Source organism: Rhinopithecus roxellana, chromosome 3 (assembly GCF_007565055.1).
Source record: "Rhinopithecus roxellana isolate Shanxi Qingling chromosome 3, ASM756505v1, whole genome shotgun sequence".
Lineage (NCBI taxonomy): Eukaryota > Metazoa > Chordata > Mammalia > Primates > Cercopithecidae > Rhinopithecus > Rhinopithecus roxellana.
This window is the reverse complement of record NC_044551.1, coordinates 159,044,444-159,071,957: the sequence shown is the minus strand read 5'-3', so window position 1 is coordinate 159,071,957 and position 27,514 is coordinate 159,044,444. Positions and strand designations below refer to the sequence as shown.

The 27,514-nt window shown below is 45.7% G+C and overlaps 1 long non-coding RNA gene across 1 annotated transcript in view; it reads right to left on the bottom strand.

Annotated features, from left to right (window-relative positions):
• The window catches only part of LOC104681836, a 147,261-nt gene that overhangs the window by 106,878 nt on the left and 12,869 nt on the right, over positions 1 to 27,514 (bottom strand). The window contains exons 2-3 of the long non-coding RNA XR_750616.1: positions 19,746 to 19,815; positions 12,857 to 13,213 (exon numbers count right to left, since the gene is read on the bottom strand). This is a non-coding gene — a long non-coding RNA (uncharacterized LOC104681836). The remainder of the gene's footprint in view (positions 1 to 12,856; positions 13,214 to 19,745; positions 19,816 to 27,514) is intronic.

Sequence of the window (27,514 nt, the reverse complement as noted above, 5' to 3'; positions counted from 1 at the left end):
TGTATTTAATATGCTGGTCCCAAGTGCTTTGCATGCACCATCTCGTATAATCCTCACAACATATCCTGTGAGACAGATATTATCCCCATTTAACAGAAAAGGAAACTGAGACAAAAGAAAGGTTAAGTAACTTGCATAAGTTCATATTGCTAGGAAGCAGCAGAACTGATTTTCAAACCAAGTTTGGTCTGATGGTAAAGCCTGTGCTCTGAACCACTGAGTGGCTCTGCCTTCCCATCTATATTTAAGCAACTCTCCGGAGGGGAATCAGAAACTTAGGTCAATAAGTCACCCCAACATGTGGGATGGGGAGAGGGGCAAGAGGTGAGTAGAAAAGCTTTAAGCACAATGGGCGTTAGATCATTGTCCATAACCGCGACAAACTGAGGACAGTGCAAATGCCCAGGAGGAGAAAATAGTTACACAAATGATGGTTCACGGAATTCTGTGCTCTCATTTTAAACAATAATTAGGAAAACTGTACAGGAAAATATCTATGATACAACGCTGAGTGAAAAACACAGACAGACACAAAATCATACCGACCACAAAGGTGGCAGGCTTTGGATGGAATCAGACTTGGGTTTGAATCCCAGCTCTGCCAACTATGACTATAGGACCCCTCAGAGCCTCCGTTTCTCCAACAGAGTAATGAGGATAATAATTTCTCCCTTCTAGAGTTATTGCAAGGATTCGGTGAAAAATATGTAAAAGGTTTTAGCACAATCCAGGCCCATGGTGAAAGAGCTCACACCATGTGCAGATGTGTGTAGGAGCCCGGCCTGAGCATGCAACTCTTTAGCCCTGCCTATTACCTGTTTTCTTAATGAAATCTTCCATAAAGGCCGGGCGCGGTGGCTCAGGCCTGTAATCCCAGCACTTCGGGAGGCTGAGGCGGGTGGATCACAAGGTCAGGAGTTCAGGACCATCCTGGCCAAGATGGTGAAACCCCATCTCCACTAAAAATACAAAAATTAGCCAGGTGTGGTGGCAGGCACCTGTAATCCCAGCTACTCGGGAGGCTGAGGCAGGGGAATTGCTTTAACCTAGGAGGCAGAGGTTGCATGCAGTGAGCCGAGATCACGTCACTGCACTCTAGCCTGGGTGACAGAACAAGACTCCATCCCCCCCCGCAAAAAAAATGAATCTTCCACATAAAACCAGGGCACGCAGCATCGAGGAAGGGAGGCTGAGGATGAAGGGCAAAGTCAAAATGCAAAACCATCATAATTAACATTTTGTTTAGAGATGCTTTCAGAGATTTTGAACCTTAGTCCCAGAACCATTAGACACCCTTCGGCAAACCACAGGGCTGTCCACCAGGGTGTGAACCCCAGTTCCTTCATTCACTGTGAAACGTGCACCTCGCCTACGGGTTCTCGCTGCTTGGGTTCCGGAACTAGGCTATAGCAGGCCCCATACAGCGGGCGGGGTATGTTCAGTCAGAGGCAGATGACTGGGACGGGGCTCGATTGTTTCAAGACAGTTATCAGTGGAGACAGGCTCAATTATTTTCATTATATGGAATCAACAGAGACAGGAAGAATAATGGGTCTCAGTCAGAGAGGCAAAGGTTAAGGTGAGGGAAAGAGGGGAAACCAAGGGGAAAGAGGGGAAACCTCCCAGGCCCACCGTGACCACTGAACCATGATACCAGGGAGGGCAAGTGAGAACGGGATGTCGTCGGGTATTTGTCTGGTCCTGCTCTGCTGGACCCAGCATGAACCTCTGGAGAGCCAAGAGGGCATTTCCTGTGTGAATGACTCGAAAAGCATCCAGACAAGGCAGGTGTGGTGGCTCACGCCTATAATCCCAGCACTTTGGGAGGCCAAGGCTGGTGGATTGCTTGAGCCTAGGAGTTCGAGACCAACCTGAGCAACATGATGAAACACTGTCTCTACTAAAAATACAAAAATTAGCTGGGCGTGATGGTGCGTGCCTGTAGTCGCAGCTACTCAGGAGGCCGAGGTGGGAGAATCACTTCAGCCTTCGAGGTAGAAGTTGCAGTGAGCCAAGATCATGCCCCTGCTCTCTAGCCTGGGCGACAGAGTGAGACCCTGTCTCAAAATAAATAAATAAAATAAAAGCTTCAGGTGGACAGAGCTTCAAGAAGACCCCATCTGAATGGTCCAGCACTGGAGGGCAGAGTACCCTAAGCCCTCTTCTCTTGCCTTCCCACCCCTTTACCCTTTTCCTCTCCATAAATAACAACCAATGTTATTAAGGGTTTGCTGCATGCAAGGCACAGTGCTGAATACCTGGCACATTTTTTTTTTAGATAGGGTTTTGCACTGTTGCCCTGGCTGGAGTGCAGCGACGTCACAGCTCACTGCAGCCATGACCTCCCTGACTCAAGCCATCCTCTTGCATCAGCCTCCTGATTATCTAGGACTACATCCACACACAACCACACCCAGCTAATTTTTGTATTTTTTGTAGAGACAGGGATCTCTCTATGTTGTCCAGGCTGCTCTTGAACTCCTAGGATCAAGTGATCTGAACACACGTTATTTTACTCTCTCAGCAAACCTGTCAGTCAGGCACTGTGATGATTTCATTTGACAAATGAAGAAATTGAGGCTCAGAAAGGGTTACAGGACTTGCCCAAGCCAGTCAGGGGCAGAATCAGCAAACCCAGGTCCGTTGAGCCCAGAGCCCATGCTCTCCACTACAATCTTCCTCTTTCCTTCTTTTTTCTTTCTCCTGTTTACTGCTTAGCCTCTGCACAAGCCAAAGGCCTCTCCCTCACCCCAAGCCAGGCCCTGTACCTGTGTGGGTTTGGGAGCTACTCAGTGAGGCCCCTCAGGTGGAGGAGTTACTGTTTCTGAGATTTCTCAAGAACAGGAAACTTCCCCTTGCTGCCTGCAATAAATCCAAATCTTCCTTCCTTTGTGATTTCACCCCGGGAGCAACACTCCAGCATGACTCATCACTGGGCCGGCAGGAGATCTCCTCTGGAGACTGGAGGTGACCTTGGCCAGGCACTCACATCCTGTGCCTGTTTTCCCGTTTGTCAAGTGGACAACCCCAGCCTCCCCACCAGGCTTGATGTGAACTATGGGGCTGAACACAAAGCTTGTAGAAAATAGTTTTTGAAACAGAATCTAAAATACTGACAATTGTCTAACTTCAGCCTGTGTCCCACAGACCAAACCAGGATCTAAATCCTTCCCAACCTTAATCCTGGCTGCAAGAGTTCTCCTGCACTCCTACTGCCTTCTTGGTGTACGGTCGAACTAGGATTACTGGAAAAAAGAAAGCTGACAGGGAAAATAAGCCGTTTTCCAGCTGCGATGGGTCACTCCTCCTTCAGCTCCCCCATCACCCTATATTATAAGCACTTAGTACTAATATCAGCTAACATTCATGAAACTCTGATTGAATACGTAAATTTATATTGTTTTGCTCTGGCAGGGCGCTGTGGCTCATGACTGTAATCCCAGCACTTTGGGAGGCCAAAGCAGGTGGATCATCTGAGGTCAGGAGTTTGAGACCAGCCTGGCCAACACGGTGAAACCCCGTCCCTGTTAAAAATACAAAACTTAGCCAAGCATGGTGGTGCATGCCTGTAATCCCAGCTACTCAGGAGGCTGAGGCAGAAGAATCGCTTGAATCTGGGAGGTGGGGCTGCAGAGGGCCAAGATCGCGCTAGTGCACTCCAGCTTGGGCGACAGAGAGAGACTGTCTCAAAAAGAAAAAAAAAATACATATATATATATGTAGTTTTTCTCATGTAACCCCTTATTACTAGACCCGCTTTGCAGATGAGAAAAATAAGTTTCAGACTGGTTGATTATAGAAACTCAAAGGTCACACACAGCTGGCAGGTGTCAAAGCCCAGATTCAAGACCGGGCCTGTCAATCTCCACACTGTACTGCCCTCACTTCGTTTTAAAATTACAAATCCCAGTACTTCCTAGCCACCTTCTCTGACTTTTTTTTTCTTTTTGAGATGGACTTTCGCTCTGTTGCCCAGGTTAGAGTGCAATGGTACAATCTTTGCTCACTACAACCTCCACCTCCTGGGTTCAGGCAATTCTGCCTCAGCATCCCAAGTAGCTGGGATTACAGGCATGCGCTACCATGCCCAGATAATTTTTTTGTATTTCCTAGAGACATGGCTTCACCATGTTGGTCAGGCTGGTCTCGAACTCTTGACCTCAAGTGATCCACCCACCTCGGCCTCCCAAAGTGCTGGGATTACAGGCATGAGCCACCATGCCTGGCCCCTTCACTTCATTGTTCTGCATAGTTTCTATGCTCTTGGTAAGAAATTAACAGTCACAGCCCTCCTTTACCCAGGTAGAATGTAAACCAATGTGGGCAGGGATTTCTTGGTGTTTGGCCACTGCTTTATCCCCTCAGTGCCTAAAACAATGTCTGACACGTAGTATCAGCAAATATTCAAAGTATTCAACAAATATTTTGGCCAAAACAAATTAATTTGGCCTAAAATTCTCATTAGCTATTTTTGACTGTTCTTTCTACTAGATTCTATATTCAACAGCATTTTCTTCATCTCAGTCCCCATAACTGCCCCACCCGTCCCTCCCCGTTTCGAGTTTAGAATGACACTTTGAACATACTAAAATATGACTTGATATTGGATTTGGGGGTGGTCTGCTGTTTGGGGAATTCATTCTCCTCTCCACTCCCCAAAACAAACAAGCACTCAGTAGAAAACTGTCTTAGGAAGGCTGGAAAATGTCTAGCAATTTCTCATCTTATCCCTGGGTTAGGTTCCTCCGGTCCCCGCTCCCTGAGGCTGATGGACAGGCAGGCAGGACAGCCTGATCCATCGATGCAAAGGTGCCCTCCTCCGCTCGTTTGCTGCTGTGTTTCTGAGTCACATCTTCCCTGGGCTGTGGGGAAGTGTTCAGTGTGTGGCTTCACAAACTGCAGTGCAGCAGGGAGAGCGGGCAGTTGGAAATGATATGGAAAAAAAAGGATCTAATTAAGCAGAGTAGGTGATAGTGTTGGGAAGAAAAAGCAAGCAAGTGGCAATTTGGATATTTGCCTGCAAATAAAAGAGATGACTGTCGTTTTCTCCTCTGGCTCCTGTTTGCTCTATAAATCTCAGTTCACAAATCCAAGTGTTTTAATTATCGCTGTATAATACAACATGCTGTGCTGGGCCTATCTTAGGGAAATTAAAACAAAGGAGGGGGGCAGAGGGATTCAGGCTACCCCGTTCTCCCGTTTCTCTTGTTTACAATAATCCGAAGGTGTTTCTCCCCGCTTCTGCCATAAACACAACATGGGGTTTTCCAGTATTAAACATATCACCGTCCTCCACTCACAAAAAGGAACTTCAGGCCCTAAGCTGCTGTCAACCAAGCAACTCAGTTGCCAGGTGTCACATTGGCCACTGTTGCTGTTTAATCCCCAAGAAATCAAAAGAACCAGGTCATGAATGAAATGCCAGGTCCAGCTCAAAAAGGAGAGTCCCTAGTGGGAAGCAGCATGATGATTAAAACTCGCATTTGAATATCACCTTTGCTACATACTAGCTGTGTGGCCTTGGGTAAATCATTTAACCTCTCTGAGTCTCACACTTCAAAGAAAAAAACAGTGATAGCAGGATTAAATATGTAAGACTATAAAAGCACTTAGCACAGTGCTCAACACATAATAAGTCCTCTGCAACACAGTCCCATCTCCAGTCTTTATCTTTGCCATTTCAAATGCCTACAGTAGGCTTCTCCCAGAAAGCTGCATGGTTCACTCCTTCCCTTCTACCTTATCAGTGAGACTTCCTCACCCTAAATAAAATAGTAGCCCTCCCATCACACACACTGCATTTCCCCTTACACGCTTCATTTTTGTCCATAACAAAGTACTCCTTGACATTTCATATACATACACATATATTCATGTGTGGTGTAATGACTGGGGTAAGTTCTGAGAAATGCTTCATTAGGCGATTTCATTGTTGCACGAACATCGTAGAATTAGAGCGTACTTACTTAAACCTAGATGGTATAGCCTACGTGTGTAGTAGGCTATACCATACAGCCTATTGCTACTAGGCTACAAACCTGTACAGCATGTTACTGTACTGAATACTGTAGGCAACTGTAACATAGTGATAAATACTCATGTATCTAAACATAGAAAAGGAAATGCACTGCACTAAGCTAAGACATTAGGATGGCTATGACATCACTAGGCAACAGAAATTTCTCAGCTCTATTATAATCTTATGGACCACCGCCGTATGTGCAGCTCATCATTAACCGAAATATCATTATGCAGCCCACGACTGTACACATTATGTATAGACATATACACATATACATACACTTACATACATACAAAATTACTTTATTAGGGCATCTTCCTCACCTAAACTCCAAGAAGGCAGAACTTGTGCTGACCACTATATTTCCAATGCCTGTAACGGTAGTGCCTGGCATGTAATGGATGTTTAATAAATATTAACAGAACCAGTAAATAGAAGCCATTTTTTCTATAATAGTTGGAAGGGCCCTCATATACCACCTAGGCTAAAGTTCTTCGCAGGCCAGGAAATTGAGACAAGGTGGCATCAGATGACCTGCCCTATGGTTCCAGCTTCCCCAGAACTGAGTGGCGGGGGGTAGGGACCCTGACTTCAGTGGCTTTGCTCTGCCTCAAGTCAGCCCATTCAGTGCCCACAGCAACTTAGCAGGTTGGTGCCCTGTGCTTCTCATCTGAGGAATGGAAATAAGCAGATGGCTCACCCTCCCAAGTGTCAGGATGTGGATGCCCCAGTGACTGGCATTCTATAAAAGCAAAAAGGACAGGTGGAGACACAAAAGTCCACTCTGGAAATCCATCAACAAATGTCCTCAGAATTGAGGCAATGCAGACAGCTGCAGCACAAAGGAGCTAGAGGTCACTGCCGTTCTCTCTCAAAATCCGCCTGCATCAAGGACCCTCTTTGGCTTTCTGCATGATTGAAGGCAAGCAACTGTAGTCTTATTTCTGGGGTGCCCGGATGACCTCCTCTTGCACAGACACAGGGGATCCTGTGGGAAGAAATGCCAACCCCAGCTCCATCATTTCTAGGTGCATGACCTCTCTGGATACCAACTTTTCTTAGCTTAGGATCAAAGGAGAAAACACGTGCACAGCACCTGGCACAGCGCATGGCACATTGCAGGCACATGAAATCATTAGCTGTTATGAACCGCACGTTTAACATTCAAAGTCAACCCTCCATACATCTCACCAGCTCTTACCATTGCCCCTTAGAGCTGGGAATCTGAATAGAAGGGCTTGCATTGGACAGGGGCTATTCGGCCTTAGAAATCCAACTCCAGGTAATTGTTTAAAGGAGCCCATTTTCCTATTGAAGAAGAGTGAAAAGAACTCAGACACCTCAGTCCCCAAGCCACTCAGGACTTCATAAGGCTGGCAAAGGGAAGATTCCAATCTGAGAGCATTGGCCACCTAACTCTATTCCCAGAAAGTGGGGTCCGGCCCAGAGCTCTCTGGAAGGTGAGGTAACAAGACCCAACAAAAATATCCTGTTCTCTTCACCACCTTTCTCCACAAGCGAGTAACAAGACAAAGTGTTAAAGAGAGACACCACCAGTAATCAGAATGTGGTAACTAAATGAGGCTTGTGTCTTCCACTTAAAATGTGCAAGCTGGTCCAGTTCCTCAGCCTCTCTGAACCTGCTTCCTCAACTGTCTAAAGAGAAAAGCAACCTCCACCTCCTGGGACTGGTGAAAGGATGAAATGAGAGAATTCTGTTCAACGGTGTCTAGGACATTAGCTGCTGCTTTTAGTTCAAGCAGCCCAGTGCAGCCTATGCCGGAATAAGCATTAATTGCTCCAAAAGAACACTCTGTACAGCAAAGGCAGCCCTTTCCTACACCACAGACCACACCACTCCAACATGGGCCACAGGTTGGGAGCAAACACTAACTCCACCAGAGGCTTCCTGAAATCATACAAGCAAGAGGGGTGAAAGTAAGGGGGATTCGGGTGCAAAAAAGCACAGGTAGAAACTGAAACCCAAACAGCTTCTGAAAAGGGGGTACCCGGCTGGAAGTGGTGAGGGAAGTTCCCCCACGAAAAAACTTGGACTTGGCAATCATTGCTTTGGACTTCGCAATGTAAAATGCCACTTTTGATGACTTGGGGATTCTAGAATGTTCCGGTCGCTCACTGATTTACAAATATAAGGTCTGCGATGACCTAATCCTGGGTGGTGTGTTCCAAGGACCCCAAGGCGTTCCAAGAGCTGGTGACTTTCGGCTCACATAACCTGGGCCTCAGTTTCCCTCCAGACCCTAACGAAGGCGCTAAAGGCTATTGCCTCTACAGGAAGGCTGAGGCTAAACGGGGATGGCGCGCTAAAGCGCTCCCTAGATACAGCACGGAGCTCCCCGCGCGCGGTTCCCATTCCCTCTCGGAGAGAAGGGCCGCCCGCGGGCTCACACCAAAGCCCACGACCTTCCTCCGCTGCAGCTGTAGAAAAAATAATCATAAGAAAGGAACTGGAACGCAAGTTGGGGCAGCGGCCGGGCCGGGGGCTTCTCCCGCAGGCGCCCAGGAGCCCTTCGGCCACTGGCCCGGCTGGGGAGCAGACGCCCCGCGGGAGCGCTGAGGCCCCGCTGTGCCGGGCCGGCCAGGGGCGGCGGAGGCGGAAGCGGGGGCGGCGGGAGCGCGGTGGGGATGTTTAAAGGAAATTTACAATCATTTCCTCTCTGTGGTTTGGTGACAAATCAACAACATCCTGTTCTTTTGTGAGGCTCCGGGCGCCTGCGAGGCGGGGGCAGCCCTCCGGCTCTTAAAGGGATACACACAGGACCCCTCTCCCAACGCTCCCCTGCGGCTCCCCCCCAAAAAAATACAGCCTTCTCAAGGCATCACCTCCGGGGGCGCGCGGCTGGAATGCGGGGGCTGCGGCTGGAGCCGCCCCCGGACCACGACCCGGATCGCATCCCTCACTCCCCAACCCCGCCCGACGCGAGGAGACGGCCGCGGCGGCGGCGCACCCCTCTGAAGGACATCGCAGCCCGGGGCCATCTCCCGCCGATGGGGCGGGCAGGGGGCGGAAGGGCGTCCTCCTGAGGGTTTCCCTCCCTCCCCCCAACCCCAGGGCAGCTCCGCCGGGGCTTCGGACCTCCGGGGAGTTATCCCCCTCCCCCAATCCCCTGCCCTCGGGTATTGCTGTCCCAAAACTCTGGATTTAGGGTTAAAATGTCGATGTACGCACAGGAGGTTTATAGAACGCCAAAGGAGAGAGACTTCCCGAGCTGTAGAAGTAATGAGAATCAGATGGTCAGGACCAGAAAAATGATAATAAAAAAATAATTCAACTGCCCTCCTGGGATTTCGTTCATTCAGTCATTTAATGAGTATGTTTTACTAAGTGCTGGTCACCACTCTAAGCCCCCGCACCGCAGGAACAAGATAGATACGGTTCCTGCCCACAGGAGGCTTAGATTCTCAAAAATAAATGAACAGGATTATTTCACATCTATAAGTGCTGAGTTTTTTAATGGGTCACATTCTGGAACAGCGGCTTTCTGTAGGGACACCTCTCTGAGGGGTCTGACCTGAGGCCTCCAAGGATGGAAAAGCAAGGGTGCTAGGAAGAACTGGGTTGGAGAGGTCCAAACATTATTATCAGGAAAGAGCTCAGAAGTCCCATCCAAAAGACCCAAGTGAAGGGCAGCCCCAGGGCTGCATTTTTCCCTTGAGGACAACCCTGGATAAGGGGCTTGGGTCCTTCCTTCTGCTCTGGCTATATCACCTGAGCCGTTTCCTTCCATGTCTCGGCATTACAGCTTCCTATAGGGAAAATGAGAACACTGAACTAGATACAGTACTTCTCAACCAAGGTGCAAATGAAAATTCCAAGGGAGGCTTTCAAAAACACTGACACCCCTGACCCCACCTCAGACCAAGGGTATGAGGATCTCTAGTAATGGAGCCTAGGCACTGGCATTTCTGTAAGGCTTCAAAAGTGAATTTAGTGTACAGCCAGGGTTAAGAGCCACTGACCTAGGGCCGGGTGCGGTGGCTCACGCCTGTAATCGTAGCACTTTGGGAGGCCAAGGCAGGCGGATCAGTTGAGGTCAGGAGTCTGAGACCAGCCTGACCAACATGAAGAAACCCAGTCTCTACTAAAAATACAAAAGTAGTTGGGCGTGGTGGCGTGCACCCCTAATCCCAGCTACTCCGGAGGCTGAGACCGGAGAATCGCTTGAACCCGGCCAGCGGAGGTTGCGGTGAGCTGAGATCGCGCCATTGCATTCCAGCCTGAGCAACAAGAGGAAAACTGTCTCAAAAACAAAACAAAACAACAACAACAAAAAAAAACAGCCACTGATCTAGGCGATATTTAAAGTTTGGGTTTAATGTGCAGTAGGGTGGCCGGGAGCGGTGGCTCAGGCCTGTAATCCCAGCACTTTGCGGGCCGAGGCGGGCGGGTCATGAGGTCAGGAGATGGAGACCATCCTGGTCAACATGGTGAAACCCAGTCTCTACTAAAATACAAAAAAATTAGCCAGGCGTGGTGGCGCCACCTGTAGTCCCAGCTACTTGGGAGGCTGAGGCAGTGGAATCCCTTAAACCCACCCAGGAGGTGGAGGTTACAGTAAGCTGAGATCGCGCCACTGCACTCCAGCCTGGCCACAGAGCAAGACTCCATCTCAAAATAAAATAAAATGAAATAAATAAATAAAGTGCAGTAAGAAGGCCAGGCTTGGTGGCTCACACCTGTAATCCTAGCACTTTGGGAGGCCCAGATTGGCGGATTACCTGAGGTCAGGAGTTTGAAACCAGCCTAGCCAACTAGCCTGGCCAACATGGTGAAACCCCGTCTCTACTAAAAATACAAAAAAATAAATCAGCCAGGCATGGTGACAGGCACCTGTAATCTCAGTTAGTTGGGAGGCTGAGGCAGGAGAATTGCTTGAACCAGGGAGGTTGAGGTTGCAGTGAGTCGAGATCCTGCCCCTGCACTCCAGCCTGGGTGACAGAGGGAGACTCTATCTCAAAAATTAATTAATTAATTAATTAACTAAAAATAAAGTGCAGGAAGAGCTATTTCAATTCAGGGTATAATCATCCATGTTCATTGAGTGCTTAGCAGCTGCTATATAATACCCTAAGTAAGCTACATATATATTTTGTCTAAGTTACAAAGAAAAACCCTACCAACTAAGATATATATTATTATTATTCCCATTTACAGATGAGGAAACTGGGTACAGGGACGACACAAAATGTGGTCAAGGGCACACAGGTAATAAGTGGTCTTGTCTGTATCCTGTAAGCTGAAACACCTTTCCAGTGGCAAGGAACAAATTTCTACCTAATGGGGTTGTTAATCAGGCAGAGTAGCTACCTAGAGAAGAGCATGGGGTGCTATAAGCCCAAGCTGCTCATACATCTTGGACAGAGGCAGTGGACTGGCCTAGATGCCCAGATTGGAGGTCTTAAAAGAGAGATTGTAACTCAAAGAAAACAGACTTTGTTTCTCGGTGCTAATCCTCTCGGTCGTTTTCAGAGATGATTCCCATAAATTGTTAAAGGTATGCCTTGGCCAGACAGAGGAAACATTTGGCAAGGTGAGAAGGAAAAATAACTCCCTGTGTACCCCAGTAATGACCAGGATAGGATACACTCCCCTACCCTCCTCACTCTCCCTTCTAGGGCCCACCCCATGCCCTTTTCACCTTTGGCCACCTTCCCATTTGTGCAGTTCCTTAAGGGAGGACCAAGGGAGAGTATAAGCATGAGCTGGGACAGGTTCCCTAGGAAAGTAAAAGATCCGAGAAAGCAAAGATAAGACAAAAAGGAAGATGATGCATTCTTACAGTGGGGCACTGTGCTGCTGTTAATAATAAAAGAGCTGATAGACCAGAAAGATGCTTGTAATATACAAGGTGCAGAATAGAGTCCTCTCATTGATATTTTTGTAAATGACACACACACACACACACACACACACACCCAGAATCATCTGGAAGGATAGACTCCAAACAGTTAGGGTTAGGAGTGATGGCTGGGCAGAGGCATGAGGGAGGGTCATAAAGGGGTGTGTGTAGTGTAAATCTGTAATTTTTTTTTTTTTTTTTTTTTTTTTTTTGAGACAGGGTTTTGCTCTTGTTGCCCAGGCTGGAGTGCAGTGGTGCAATCTCAGCTCACGGCAACCTCTGCCTTCCGGGTTCAAGTGATTCTCCTGCCTCGGCCTTCCGAGTAGCTGGGATTACAGGCATGCGCCACCATGCCCGGCTAATTTTGTATTTTTAGTAGAGATGGGGTTTCTCGATGTTGGTCAGGCAGGTCTGGAACTCCCGACCTCAGGTGATCCACCAGCCTCGGCCTCTCAAAGTACTGGGATTACAGGCGTGAGCCACTGCACCCAGCCTAAATCTATAATTTTACTTTGTCTCTATTCATCTCCATATTATTTAAATTGGTGACAACAATCATGTATTAATTTTTTAAGATAAAGACACTTCTACTGACAAATAATAAAAATAAGTATTAAAAGGGGGGGAAGCATAAAAACCCACCCTGGGTCCTGGGAATTCTATGCAGGGTAGCAGGGTAGATACCTGGGAATGCCTTAGTTCAGCTCTCCCGACCTCAGGTGATCCACCAGCCTCGGCCTCTCAAAGTACTGGGATTACAGGCGTGAGCCACTGCGCCCAGCCTAAATCTATAATTTTACTTTGTCTCTATTCATCTCCATATTATTTAAATTGGTGACAACAATCATGTATTAATTTTTTAAGATAAAGACACTTCTACTGACAAATGATAAAAATAAGTATTAAAAGGGGGGGAAGCATAAAAACCCACCCTGGGTCCTGGGAATTCTATGCAGGGTAGCAGGGTAGATACCTGGGAATGCCCTAGTTCAGCTCTTCCCGGTTGATGTCCATCGTCCCCTCACCCTCCCGCAGCCTTCCATTCTAGTGGTAGGCTCTTACCTGGTCAGCCTACTCACCTTTCAGTCATCAAGTGTTCCACACAATTTTCTGGGTTTTAGAAAATGAATTTGAGAGGTGCTGGTTCCAATTGGTGTAAGAAATGACAAAACTCACATGAGAGGGAAAAGTTGTCCAAAGTGCCACTCGGTGCTGGTGCTGGTGGTGGAGGTGGGTGACGGGGATGGCATTTGAGTTCAAAGGCTCTGACTTCCCGTGTCTATGTGTTGCTCTTCTGGAAGCTTAGAAATGTAATCTGACAGTCCAAGCCCTGAAGAAAAACAATGGTGCTTTGTGGTAAGAAGCTTACTGCAGAAATCTGAAAGCCTAGGGGTAGGGGGTCTGCTTATAACATGTGCAGAACTGTTCCCTCCAATTAGGAGCTGATAACTCAGCAAACATATGACCTGAGCAACTGGCGGAAGGTGAAATGTCATGCTCTAGGGAGGAATTGTTTGGCCACTCTGTGCTTCCTTTTATTTATGTTTTCTTAGATCTTTGCTGTTTATAAACAGCATAATGGCATGGTTCAGAGCATGAGCTAAGGAGACAGAAAACCCATGTGGGATTTCTAGATTCACTACTTTCTATAAGCCTCAGTTTCCTCTTCTTTGAAATGGGAATAATATTACCTATATAATATGTAATATTTATATAATGTAAATAACATGTAATTATAATATTATATATATAAAATATAATACAGACCGGGCATGGTGGCTCATGGCTGTAATCCCAGCACTTTGGGAGACCAAGGCAGGCAGATCACCTGAGGTCAGGAGTTGGAGACCAGCCTGGCCAACATGGCGAAACCCCATCTCTACTAAAAATACAAAAAATAGCCGGGCATGGTGGCAGGCACCAGCTACTTGGGAGGCTGAGGCAGGAGAATCGCTCAAACCCGGAAGGCAGAGGTTGCAGTGAGCTGAGATCACACCATTGCACTCCAGCCTGGGTGACAGAGCAAGATTCTGTCTCAAAAAACAAAAAAGTGTGTGTGTATGCATATATATATATAAAGTATATAATATGTTATATACAATTATACATTTATATTAATATCTTAATATATAGGTATGTCATATATTAATATTAATATACTAACATGTTAGTATATTAATATATAATTATATAACATTATATATTATATATAAGATTATATAATATATAACATAATATATAATATTATATTATAATACTAGTACTTACCTTACAGAGGTGTTGGTGAGAATTAAATTAGCTAATATAGGAAAAGCCCTTAGCTCTTTGAACCTGGCACACACGGTAAGTGGTATACAACTAACAACAAGAAGATCCAAGAAGGTGGTAAACTGTACCTTACAAATGAGAATAAGGAAGGTGACTGAGTTAAGTGGCTCACCAACACTAACATACCTACTAGTTTACACATCTCAAACCGAAATCTGAATTTTGGCCTCCAGAATGGTAGGTCCTCCAGAAGACCTGTGTCCACCAAAATCCTGCATGGTTGATCAATTACTTCATTAAAAAATTATCGCCTTCAGGCCAGGCACGGTGGCTCACGCCTGTAATCCCAGCACTTTGGGAGGCCGAGGCGGGTGGATCACGAAGTCAGGAGATCGAGACCATCCTGGCTAACACGGTTAAACCCCGCCTCTACTAAAAATGCAGAAAATTGGCCAGGCGTGGTGGCGGGCGCCTGTAGTCCCAGCTACTGGGGAGCATGAGGCAGGAGAATGGCGTGAAGCCGGGAGGCGGAGCTTGCAGTGAGCCGAGATCGCGCCACTGCACTCCAGCCTGGGCGACAGAGCGAGACTCAGTCTCAAAAAAAAAAAAAAAAATTATCACGTTCATCTAAAATCATTTAATAAGGCCCTACTTACCTACTTACATATGCCCTAGTGCTAGCCGCTGTACAGCCTGAAACAGATGAAATTCCTTCCTTCCATTCATCCGGAGCCTAGTCACCTTTATTGTTTTTACTTTTATTATCATTCAAATGATTTGGGCAATTTCATCATATACTACATCCTTTCCAAGGCATGCAACCTGACCATAAAATAGAAAATTAATGCTTCAATAACAATAATTTATACAGAAAATTTTCCTGAAAATAACATGTAGACTATTTTCCTTGGCCTTTGTATTCAAACAAAGATGAAAGAACTAAGCTGTTAAAAAGCTAAGCTGTTATTCTTTATCTATTCTTGTTTCAATTACTTTTTCTATGACAAAATAGAGTTGTCTTATTGAGACTGCAATTCAGAATTCCAAGTTCTAGTCTTATCAAAACTTGGCAAATCAAAGAGCTTGAAAGTTATTTTGTGCTTTGTAATACATTTAATTAGGAATCTATTTTGCTTAATTTAAATATTTCTGCATCAGTAGTTACAGAACTATTTCCTTCACTGTATTTTTTAATTTTATTTTTAATTGACACATAATAATTATACATATTTATAGATACAGTGTGATATATTGATACATGTAAACAATGTGTAATAATCAAATCAGGGTAATTAGCATATTCATCACCTCGAACTTTTATCATTTCTTTGCATTGGGAATATCCAAAATTGTCTCTTCTGGCTATTTGAAAATATATAATAAGTAATTGTTAACTGTTATCACCCTACAGTGCTATAGAACACTGGGACTTATTCCTCCCATCTAGCTGTTTTTTTTTTTTTTTTTTTTTTTTGAGACAGAGTCTTGCTCTGTCACCCAGGTTGGAGTACAGTGGCGTAATCTCAGCTCACTGTAACCTCCACCTGCCAGGTTCAAGTGATTCTCCTGCCTCAGCCTCCCAAGTAGCTGGGATTATAGGCACCCATCACAGTGCCCAGCTAATTTTTGTATTTTTACTAGAGAAGGATTTTCACCATGTTGGTCAGGTTGGTCTTGAACACCTGACCTCAAGTGATTCACCCACCTTGGCCTCACAAAGTACTGGAATTATAGGCTTGAGCCACCACACCCGGCCTAGCTGTAATTTTTTTATCCATTAACCAACCTCTTTCTATTCTCTTTACCCGCTACCCTTCCCAGCTTCTAAGAGCCACTTTGCTACTCTACACTTGTATGAAGTCAACTTTTTTACCTCCCACATATGAATGAGAACATGTGGTTTTTATAATTCTGTGCCTGGCTTATTTCACTTAACATAATGTCCTCTAAACTCATTCATGTTGCCACAAATGACACGATTTCATTCTTTCTTTTATGGCTGAATAGTATTCCATTGTTTATTCATACCACATTTTGTTTATCCATTCATTCCTTGATGGACACTTAGGTTGACTCCATGTCTTAGCTGTTATGAATAGTGCTGCCATTAACATAGGAATACAGATGTCTTTTTGACGTATTGATTTCCTTTCCTTTGGATTAATACTCCAGTGAGACTGCTGGATCATATGGTAATTCTATTTGTAGTTTTTTGAGAAAACTCCATACCATTCTCTATGATGGCTATACCAGTTTACATTCCCGCCAACTGTTTATAAGAATTCCTTTTTCTACTCATCCTCGCCAGCATTTGTTGTTTTTTGTCTTTTTGATAGTAGTCACTTGAACTGGATGAGAAGATATTTCATTGTGGTTTTATTTTTTTGAAACAGAGTCTCGCTCTGTCACCCAGGATGGAGTGCAGTGGCGAGATCTTGGCCCACTGCAACCTCTGCTTCCCAGATTCAAGCAACTCTCCCTGCCTCAACCTCCCAAGTAGCTGGGATTACAGGGACCTGCCACCATGCCTGGTAATTTTTGTATTTTTAGTATTTTTAATAGAGACAGGGTTTCGCCATGTTGGCCAGGCTGGTCTTGAACTCCTGACCTCAGGTGATCCGCTCATCTCGGCTTCCCAAAGTGCTGGGATTATGGGCATGAGCCACCGCGCCCAGCTTTCATTGTGGTTTTAATGTGTATTTCCCTGATGATTAGTGATGTGGAGCATTTTTTATTTATTATTATTATTTTTTTATTGAGACAGAGTCTCACTCCGTGGCCAGGCTAGACTGCAGTGGTATGATCTCGGCTCACTGCAGCCACTAACTCCCAGGTTCAGGCAATTCTCCTGCCTCAGCCTCCCGAGTAGCTACGACTACAGGCTCATGCCACCATGCACACATGGCTAATGTTTTGTATTTTTTACTTGAGACGGAGTTTCACCATGTTGGCCAGAATGGTCTTGATCTCCTGACCTTGTGATCTGCCTGCCTTGGCCTCCCAAAGTGCTGGGATTACAGGCGTGAGCCACCCCGGCTTTTTTTTTTTTTTTTTTTTTTTGATACGGAGTCTTGCTCTGTTGCCCAGGCTGGAGTGCAGTGGCACGATCTTGGTGCCACTGCCTCCTGGGTTCAAGTGATTGTCTTTCTCAGCCTCACGAGTAGCTGGGATTACAGGTGCACACCACCACACCTAGCTAATTTTTGTATTTTTAGTAGCGACAAGGTTTCATCATGTTGGCCAGGCTGGTCTTGAACTCCTGACCTGAGGTGATCTGCCTGCCTCGGCCTCCCAAAGTGCTGGGATTATTACAGGCATGAGCTGCCACACCCAGCCAGGCATTTTTTTATATACCTGTCAGCCATTTGTCTGTCTTCTTTTGAGAAATGTGTATTCAGATTATGAGCCCATTTTTAATCTGATTATTTGGTTTGTTATGAAGTACTTTGTATATTCTAGATACTAAGCCTTTGTCAGATGAATAGTTTGCAGATATTTTGTCTCATTCTGCAGATTGCCTCTTCACTCATGACTGCTTCCCTTGCTGTGCAGAACCTTTTTAGTTTTGATATGATCCCATTTGTCTCTTTTTGCTTTCGTTGCCTGTGCTTTTGAGGTCTTACCCAGAAAATCTTTGCCCAGATCTGAAGCATTTTCCCTGTTTTCTTCTAATAGTTTCATAATTTCACGTCTTACATTTAAGTTTTTATTCCAGTTTGAATCTATTTTTGTGTATGGTGAAAGATAGGGGTCTAGTTTCATTTTTCATTCATTTTTCTGCATATGGATATCCAATTTTCCCAATACCATCTTTGAATCTTCCCCAAACCCTTTGAAACAGCAATTCTGTTTTTCTTTTTTAAACTTCTGCGTCTTCCTTCTCCAGTCTAGTTAAAAGAAGGAAACTTTCTGGGGATACGAGGTTTAAACTGATGGACCATTAACAGCATAACAAAGCAAAAGGAATTTTCCAGGTCACCAGCCAACAACTTTAGAGTGGTATTTAAAATTCACTTGCTTAGTGGGGAGGGAAAGCACTTGTTCAGGAGAGAGTGGGGGAAGGATTTCTCCCAGCTGATGAGGAACTGGAGAATGCCCTCTTTTTGGCCAGCAAAACCAGTAAACATCATAACATAACCAGTAAACAAAACAAACACCTGGTTTGTGTGCGGATCTTTTATCTTTGTAGATACAGATTACAACGCAGATTTTGGAAAGAAAATGTCTGCTGAAACCATAAAAAGTTTATTTGGCTTTGGCTTCAGATTTAGGGAACACCTGGATCCCTGCTCTGGCCTCAACCATGATTTGTTAGAATATAACATAACCATACATTTCTTCTGAGCCCACTGGACACACAGACAGAAACACACACACACATTGATACAGATATTGCCTTATTCCAGCTGTGGCAACGTTTAGCAGAAGAAGAACGTTGGCCATATTGTCTTTCCCCCACCTCATTTTGCATTTCTAAAATGTATTTGCTGGCAGTCTGGAAAATCCTGGGAAAAGCAGCTTTAGTAATTACGTGGTAAGCAGAGCTGTTCTAATATAAATGTTCTAGGGATCACCTTTGCTGCTGAAGGAAGAATGATCAACAGAGTCTTTCTGAAATTCAGCAAGAATTTCACCTCCCTATCATAGGCCTCCCCCAGTGTATTGCTCCAGGAACTTCCATAAACCTATGACCACTTACATAGACCTTACAATTCCTATAACCTCTTGATCCCAGGATTTTCTGAGGGCCCTGCCAAATTGCAGAAGGCTATTTAAGTAGTGTTATACACATTTTAAGGTTTTTCTAGTATAGTGGCTTCTAGACTTTTAAAAAAGCAGCAGAACCATTTTAAAGGAATGCAAAATATGAAAACGAGATTAAAACTATTTTTCTGGTTGAAGCCAATCACAAGGTTGCTCAAAAGGGGTCCTAGTGCAGTGGCATGATCTCGGCTCACTGCAACCTCCGCCTCCTGGGGTCAAGCAATTCTCCTGCCTCAGCCTCCCAAATAGTTGGGATTACAGGCATGCACCACCACATCCGGCTAATTTTGTATTTTTATTAGAGATGGGGTTTCTCCATGTTGGTCAAGCTAGTCTTGAACTCCTGACCTCAGGTGATCCACCCGCCTTGGCCTCCTAAAGTGCTGGGATTACAGGTGTGAGCCACCGCGCCCGGCCCTGGCCTAGAATATCATTCTATTATTATTTTTTTTGAGATGGAGTCTCGCTCTGTGGCCCAGGCTGGAGTGCAGTGGCCGGATCTCAGCTCACTGCAAGCTCCGCCTCCCTGGTTTACTCCATTCTCCTGCCTCAGCCTCCCGAGTAGCTGGGACTACAGGAGCCCGCCACCTCACCCGGCTAGTTTTTTGTATTTTTTAGTAGAGATGGGGTTTCACCGTGTTAGCCAGGATGGTCTCGATCTCCTGACCTCATGATCCGCCCGTCTCGGCCTCCCAAAGTGCTGGGATTACAGGCTTGAGCCACCGCACCCGGCCTATCATTCTATTATGACTTTAAGTAATTTTGGCATTTAATGGAGTTCAAACTCCTTACTGTGCCTATACAACACTTTTGATCCAACCCTTGCCTACCTGAGCTCACACAGTTATTCTCAAGTTGTTTACTCCTTGGTTTTGTTGGTACAAATCTTCTACTAGCTTCCTAGAAAGAGATACACAGAAGTAAATATCGGCTCACTGCAACCTTCGCCCCCTGGGTTCAAGCAATTCTCCTGCCTCAGCCTTCCGAGTAGCTGGGATTATAGGGACGCATCACCACACCCAGCTAATTTTTGTATTTTTAGTGGAGACGGGGGTTTCACCATGTTGGCCAGGCTGGTCTCGAACTTCTGACCTCAGGTGATCTGCCTGCCTTGGCCTCCCAAAGTGCTGAGATTATAGATGTGAGCCACTGTGCCCTGCCTGTTCTCATATTCTGATTGTTTTGCTAGGTATAAAATTCTAGATTTTTTTAGCTTCATTTTTTTGTTGTTGTTACTACATTAATAAATGTACATATTTTCAGGGTACATGTGATAATTTCATGTATTCATATAATCAGGTCAGGGTAATTGGGATATCCATCATCTTAAATACTGATATTTTCTTTATGCTTAGAACATTCGATTATTTTCTTCTAGATATTTTGAAATGTACAATTGGTTGATGTTAGCTATAGTCATCCTACTAATCTATTGAACACCAGGTCTTATTTCTTCCAAGTATATACTTACACCTATTAATCAACCACTCTTTATTTCCCACTCTCCCCTACCATTCCCAGCCTCTAGATTATAAATTGTTCCTTGACACCCGTTCTGCTCCTCAATAAACCTAGGCCTCTCCAGTGTCCAGGTCTTTAAACTACAAGGGTTTTTTTGTTTTGTTTTGTTTGGTTTGGCAATTGAACACATATCCCCATCCTCACCCCTTGCACCTGTATAGCTAACACTTCATTATTCTTTTTTTTTTTTTTTTGAGATGGAGTCTTGCTCTGTTGCCCAGGCTGGAGTGCAGTGGTGCGACCTCCACTCACTGCAAACTCTGCCTCCTGGGTTCACACCATTCTCCTGCCTCAGCCTCCTGAGTAGCTGGGACTACAGGCATCCGCCACCATGCCTGGCTAATTTTTTTGTATTTTTAGTAGAGACAGGGTTTCACCATGTTAGCCAGGATGGTCTCAATCTCCTGACCTCATGATCTGCCCGCCTCGGCCTCCCAAAGTGCTGGGATTACAGGCGTGAGCTACCGCGCCTGGCACACTTCATTACTCTTATCAGGGAAACTTCCCTTCCTGGCCACCTCTCCTTCCAAGGCTAGGTGGATATGCCTCCTAGGAGATCGCACAACACCTGCTGCTTATCCTCTTCGTACACTCATTTGTCATATCATTACCACCTGTTAACTTGTCTGTGCCCTCCACTCAACTGTGAACACAACAGCTGAAAATTCACAACCATAGTGCCACTCAATAAATATTTACAGAACAAATAAATAGAGGAATGGTCACAATACTATTTTTTATTAAAAGATACAATCTATAATAAAATGTTTGACAAATGCCCTTACCAGTTGGTGCATGCTCCAGACTTTACGGTAGAGAATAGGATTGCTTTAGGGGGAAAAATGTCACTTTGATATTAGGAGCATAGAAAGAATTCTTATAAATTCTTGTTCTAGTCTTTACCATCTTGAGAAGAAGGGAGGTTTGGAATGAAAATTGAATTCATCAACCAGGCGTGGTGGCTCATGCCTGTAATCCCAGCGCTTTGGGAGGCTGAGGTGGGCATATCACGAGGTCAGGAGATTGAGACCATCCTGGCCAACATGGTGAAACCCTGTCTCTACTAAAAATACAAAAATTAGCTGGGCATGGTGGCACACGCCTGTAGTCCCAGCTACTTGGGAGGCTGAGTCAGGAGTATCACTTGAACCTGGGAGGTGGAGGGTGCAGTGAGCCGAGATCACACACCTGGAGATCCTCACACCTTGAGCAGATCTCCCCAACTTTAAACTCCTGACCTCAGATCATCCACCCACCTTGGCCTCCCAAAGTGCTGGGATTAGAGGCATAAGCCATGGCACCCAGCCTTGGCTATTACTACAGTAGACAATTCAATCCCTGTTTTTGGAGCTGAACTTTGGCCTTGATTTTGTTTTATTCGTTCTGTCACTGATCAGCCTTGCAAACAGTGATTTCCTGCCAGTCCCTGACTCTGTGACCACCCTTGATTGTTCAAAGTATAGTTCTGCAAGCAGTGGCTAGGGACAGTTTCCGATATGCAAGTTCATCTTGGACCCCACTTCATCATTCCTCCTACCCCCAGCACTCCTGGATGCTATGCTGAATTGTTTTGGTACCTTTGGTTTGCGAGCCTTAAGTCTTTCTTTCTTCTACTTTATTATTATCATTGTATTATACAAGTAATAGATGCTCATTACTTTAAAAAATTTAAAAGTACAGAAGAGTGTAAAGTGAAGAGTGAATGTCTCACTCCCCACCCGAACCCCCATTCCTACTCTGGAAGGAAGCCAATTCAAGTTAGTGGCTTCTCATGTGCATTTCCAGAAATCACCCATGGCTACACAGAAGCATATACACACTTCTGCACATACACATATGCACTGTTTCGTGTCTTGCTTTATTAACAATCAGTCTTGAACACCTTTCTGTATCCACACCTAATAGATCCACCACACACTGCTTAATGACAACATAGCTTTCCTTTTTAGAGATCAGCCATTGTTGATTTCCTCCATCCTCTACAGTTGGACACTTAGGTTTTTTTTTTTTTTTTTTTTCTGAGACGGAGTCTCGCTCTGTCGCCTAGGCTGGAGTGCAGTGGCCGGATCTCAGCTCACTGCAAGCTCCGCCTCCCAGGTTCACGCCATTCTCCTGCCTCCGCCTCCCGAGTAGCTGGGACTACAGGCGCCCGCCACCTCACCTGGCTAATGTTTTGTATTTTTAGTAGAGACGGGGTTTCACCGTGTTAGCCAGGATGGTCTCGATCTCCTGACCTCGTGATCCGCCCGTCTCGGCCTCCCAAAGTGCTGGGATTACAGGCTTGAGCCACCGCACCCGGCCGACACTTAGGTTGTTACTACTAAAACATTACCTTAAACATTCTTGTATACAGATCTCTGTGGACTCCTTCAGTTTTAAAATTATTTGATTGCCAAATTTGACCAGAATGACCAGAAGCATTTCTTTAAATGTGGTTCTACCTCCCGAGTTCTCCACCTATACACATTGTTCAGTGCCTGGGCCCACTGACTCACTCACTGGTCAGCAGCACAGCCACCTACCTCCTCATCTCAAAATAGAAGGTCACTGGATGCTTCCTCATGATTCCACTCAATAGGTGTTCACAGAAGCCACATATCTCCCTTTCTCTGGAACCACAGGGGAAATCCTGGGCATTTGGGAATCGAATTTCAGAAATCGGTTGTGCTCTCAAGTACCCTTTAGGAAACCCCAGAGAAGGAAGGAAATGCGTTTTTGGTTCCTGAGACACAATCCCAGGTGTTTTCAGTGGTGCTGGGACAGGTGTGTGACAGCAAGGACAGTAGCTGAAATGGACTTCAGGTGTTGGCTGGGAGAACACAGGCCTCTCATCCGCAGTGACGTGGCACTATTGTCCCGGCCAACATCCCTCCCCAATGCCTGTCCTTTCTCAGGCCAAGGACAGGATGGGCGAGCAGGAACTGGGACTGCTTATCCCCAGCTCGTCCTGACTCATCCACAACTCCAAGCAGCCACTGACTGTGCCCTGGGAGAAGCCTGAGGGGCCTGGGTAAAGATGGAGTTGGAAAAGGTGCCCCTGGTCTGTGTCCACATGGCTTATGATCACTCTGTGGCCTCCAGTGAGTTTCGGAACCATCCTAAGCTTCAGTTAGCCCATTTCCCCACTGGTATAAAAAAGCCACAGCAATAGTCCCCATCTTAGACTGTCCTTGAGAGCAGGATGTACACCAAATGCTTAGCACAAGACATGGTATTACATAAGCAGTCAATAAATATTTGATATCTGCTTCACTGAGGTTTCCCTCTGGCCTAGCCTAGCATCCAACTAGGATGTAGGAGTAGGTGCTTAATTAGAATTTTTTTTTTTAAATAAATGACTGAATGAACAACCTCTTCCTTTCTGGAGGGCAGACAGGAAAATTGCAAAATGGCCCCAAGGCCTCTCTAACTTCCTGTGTCACCCCACTCTTTTCTTTATGGCTGTGGCAGATTAGTGACAATGTGGTTTGGTTTGTTTTTCTCTCAGTTCTTTCTTCTTTGCCTCCCTCCTCCTCCTTCTCCCCCTTCTTTTCTCTCTCTCTTTCTGGCTTCCCAGGAGAAAAGATATTCTATTCTTCCTGGCTCGTCCTCAAGACCCAGTTGCATATGATGAACAAGTTCAGGGTCAGGGTCCTAGAATGCAGCCTTCACCTCAGAGTTTCTAAGGAGAAACCAAGTTCCAGAGCCATGGAATATTAGAGGAGTGAGGAAAAGAAGTGCATTGTATTCACTCAGTGAACCTCTACAGAGTATCTCCCACTTTGACTTCGGCCTCCCCTGTGCTCCTCACCACGCTGGTCTAGCCTCTGCCTCTGCCGAGATGACTTCCTCACAGGTAATTCTCAGGGAGTGACCATTGCTAAGCCCCTCTTTCCTCCATTCTCACCCCTCACAACCTCTCTATAACATTGAACACTTGATGTCCCTCTCCTAGCACCTTTCTCCTCCTCCAGCTTCTCTGGAGGACTCCCCCAGTTTTTTTTTTTTTTTTTTTTTTGAGACAAGAGTCTCGCACTGTCGCCCAGGCTGGAAGGCAGTGGCATGATCTTGGCCCACTGCAACCTTTGCCTCCCTGGTTCAAGCAATTCTTCTGCCTCAGCCTCCTGAGCAGCTGGGATTACAGGCACCCGCCAGCACGCCCAGCTAATTTTTTGTATTTTTAGTAGAGATGGGGTTTCACTGTGTTGGCCAGGCTGGTCTTGAACTCCTGACCTTATGATCCGCCCGCCTCAGCCTCCCAAAGTGCTGGGATTACAGGCGTGAGCCACTGCGGGATCCCGTTTTATCATCCTCCTTTCTCCCCTCTCAGTCTCTGCTTCTTGTCTCCTCTTATGAGCTGAACTGCATTCCCCCCAATTCATATGTTGAAGTTCTAGCCCCTGCCACCTCAGAATAGGACCATATTTGGAGACAGATCTTTAAAGAAGTGACTATGTAAAAATGAGGTCACCAGGGTGAGCCCTAACCCAATATGACTAGTGTCTTAATAGGAACAAGAGGGGCCGGGCGCGGTGGCTCAAGCCTGTAATCCCAGCACTTTGGGAGGCCGAGGAGGGCGGATCACGAGGTCAGGAGATTGAGACCATCCTGGCTAATACGGTGAAACCCCGTCTCTACTAAAAAAATACAAAAAACTAGCCGGGCGAGGTGGCGGCCGCCTGTAGTCCCAGCTACTCCGGACGCTGAGGCAGGAGAATGGCGTTAAACCCGGGAGGCGGAGCTTGCAGTGAGCTGAGATCTGGCCACTGCACTCCAGCCTGGGTGGCAGAGCGAGACTCCGTCTCAAAAAAAAAAAAAAAAAAAAAAAATAGGAACAAGAGGAAATTAGGACACAGAGCAAGGGGAGTCCATGTGAAGACACAGGGAGAAGACAGCCATCTCCCAAGCCAAGAAGTACAGTCTCAGAAGACACCAATCCTGTCAACACCTTCATCTCAGACTTCTTGCCTCCAGAATTGAGAGAAAATACATTTCTGTTATTTAAGCCACCCAGCCTGTGGTATTTTGTTATGGCAGCCCCTAGTATTAAATGTGGATTTGAACCCAGTATGACCTAGCCTCAAAACTTTTTTTTTTTTTTTTTTGAGATGAATTCTCACTCTGTTGTCCAGGCTGAAGTGCAGTGGCATGATCTCAGCTCACTGCAACCTCTGCTTCCCAGGTTCAAGAGATTCTCCTGCCTCAGCCTCCCAAGTAGCTGGGATTACAGGCGCGTGCCATCACGCCCAGCTAATTTTTGTATTTTTAGTAGAGACGGGGTTTCGCCCTGTTGGCAGGCTGGTCTTGAACTCCTGATCTCAGGTGATCTGCCTGCCTCAGCCTCCCAAAGTGCTGAGCCACCATGCCCGGCCTCAAAACTCTTATACTACATCATTCTACTCCTCTTTCTCTCTGCAAAAATGTAAAGGAATTTGTTCAGTTTCTGATAGTATGCTGGCCATACTATCAGATGGCCTTCTGATTAAAAAAAACACACACAAACATTGAAATATCTTTTTTTCCCCCAAAAATGCATTGCTGAACTGGCAAAAAAGTAAGGAATATTCAGAGACCAACAAAATAAATGAAAAAGGGAATTCTGAAACATAAGTGAATGCACAAGACAGCTTTAGATTGAGGATATTTGCTACAACTTGATGACTTGAAGCTTCCATTTTGATTAACATAGGAGGTGAGGGGGACAGGAGATAAAGTTCGTTGCACAAGGAGCTCTGCTGCCCAGGCTGGTCATGAAGTACTGGGCTCAAGCAATCCTCCTGCCTCAGGCTTCCCAAAGTGCTGGGATTACAGGTGTAAGCCACTGTGGCCAGTAGGAGTTCCTAATAGGAATAAACCCCAGTAAATATAGCTGTTAAAAGTAAATATAGGCCAAGTTGGGCATATCACTTGAGGTCAGGAGTTCGAGACAGCCTGGCCAACGTGGTGAAACCCTGTCTCTACTAAAAATACAAAAATTACAGTGGGTCATGCCTGTAATCCCAGCACTTTGGGAGGCTGAGGCAGGTGGACCAGGAGGTCAGGAGTTTGAGACCAGCCTGGACAACATGGTGAAACCCCGTCTTTACTAAAAATACAAAAATTGCCGGGCGCGGTGGCTCACGCCTGTAATCCCAGCTCTCAGGGAGGCAGAGGCGGGAGGATAGCTTGAGCCCAGGAGTTCGAGACCTGCCTGGGTAATACAGCGAGACCCCGTTCTCCACAAAAAGGAAAAAAAAAAAAAAAAGACAAAAAAAAAAAATACAAAAATTAGCTGGGCGTGATGGCACTGGCCTGTAATCCCAGCTACTTGGGAGGCTGAGGCAGGAGAATCGCTTAAACTTGGGAAGCGGAGGTTGCAGTGAGCTGAAATTATGCCATTGCACTACAACCTGGGTGACAGAGCAAGAATCTGTCTCAAAAAAAAAAAAAAAATTAGACATGGTGGCACATTCCTGTAATCGCAGCTACTCAGGAGGCTGAGGCAGGCGAATCGCTTGAACCTGGAAGATGGAGGTTGCGGTGAGCCAAGATCACTGAAGGACTACAATTTCAACCCATAGCTCAAAGAAATGCCCACAAAGTTTCAGGAAACTTGAGCCTAAAGTTAAAATCACAAAACACACAGGAAATAAGGCACTGTGAGTGAGAACCAGCAGAAACAATAGACAGCATCATCAGACCCACAAAAATATAAGATATAGAAATGATCAAGCACAGAATATAAATAGGTATATTTACTATATTTCAAGAAGTAAATGTGAGGCTTAAATAAATGAGACAGGAGCAAAAGGCTGTAAAATAACTAAGCCAAATTGGAAAAAACAAAACAAAACAAAAAAAGTACGGTGGTTTAAATAGCAGACTAACAGACTAAACACTTTTTGTTTTTGGTTTTTTGAGACAAGGTCTTACTCTGTTGCCCAGGCTGGAGTACGCTGGCATGATCTCAGCTCACTGCCAACTCTGCCTCCTAGGTTCAAGTGATTCCCCTGCCTCAGCCTCCCGAGTAGCTGGGATTACAGGTGCTCACCACTCTGCCCAGCTAATTTTTATATTTTTAGTAGAGACGGGGTTTCACCATGTTGGCCAGGCTGGTCTC